The sequence below is a fragment of the Mastomys coucha genome, unplaced genomic scaffold (genome assembly GCF_008632895.1).
Source record: "Mastomys coucha isolate ucsf_1 unplaced genomic scaffold, UCSF_Mcou_1 pScaffold1, whole genome shotgun sequence".
NCBI lineage: Eukaryota > Metazoa > Chordata > Mammalia > Rodentia > Muridae > Mastomys > Mastomys coucha.
The window spans coordinates 29,434,614-29,435,281 of record NW_022196891.1 but is presented as its reverse complement, the minus strand read 5'-3'; the positions used below and the strand labels follow the sequence as shown (position 1 = coordinate 29,435,281).

General features: G+C 52.5%; 1 long non-coding RNA gene across 1 annotated transcript in view; it reads right to left on the bottom strand.

Moving 5' to 3' along the window:
• The window catches only part of LOC116070166, an 11,767-nt gene extending 11,347 nt beyond the window's left edge, over positions 1-420 (bottom strand). The window contains exon 1 of the long non-coding RNA XR_004110296.1: positions 354-420. This is a non-coding gene — a long non-coding RNA (uncharacterized LOC116070166). The remainder of the gene's footprint in view (positions 1-353) is intronic.
• Between the last annotated feature and the right edge of the window lie 248 nt (positions 421-668).

Sequence of the window (668 nt, the reverse complement as noted above, 5' to 3'; positions counted from 1 at the left end):
TCCTCTGAGAGTGCAAGACCTGCAAGCTTCCCTGGGTCATGTGGGATCCTGGAACCAGTATCTGAGTATGGGGGTGGGGTGAGGCTGGGGGAGGAGAATGTGGAAGTGGGCTGCACATATCTGAGTATGGCCCTGGTGTGGGGGTACTTGGCAACTGTCTTTTCTGAGGAGCCTGCAGGTGCTTGCTTGCACGCACACATTCATGTGGTAGAGCAGGGGGAGCCAGAACAGCAGCTGAGTCTCCTCTGTCTGTGTGTGTGTTTTTCCATTCTCCCTCTGGACTGCACTTGAAAGCCAATGTCCAGACTGAATTGAGCTTTGGACCTGTGTGGCTTTCTTTAACTTCATCTTACCCACGGGGAGATGAAGAGAGCTTGTACTGGCTGGTTTTGGTGTCAACTTGACACAGGCTGGAGTTATCACAGTAAGGAGCTTCAGCTGGGGAAATGCCTCCATGAGATCCAGCTGTGGGGCATTTTCTCAATTAGTAATAAGGGGGTAGGGCCCCTTGTGGGTGGTATCATCCCTGGGGTGGATGTCTTGGGTTCTACAAGAGAGCAGGCTGAGCAAGCCAGGGAAGCAAGCCAGTAAAGAACATCACTCCATGATCTCTGCATCAGCTCCTGCTTCCTGACCTGCTTGAGTTCCAGTCCTGACTTCCTTTGGTG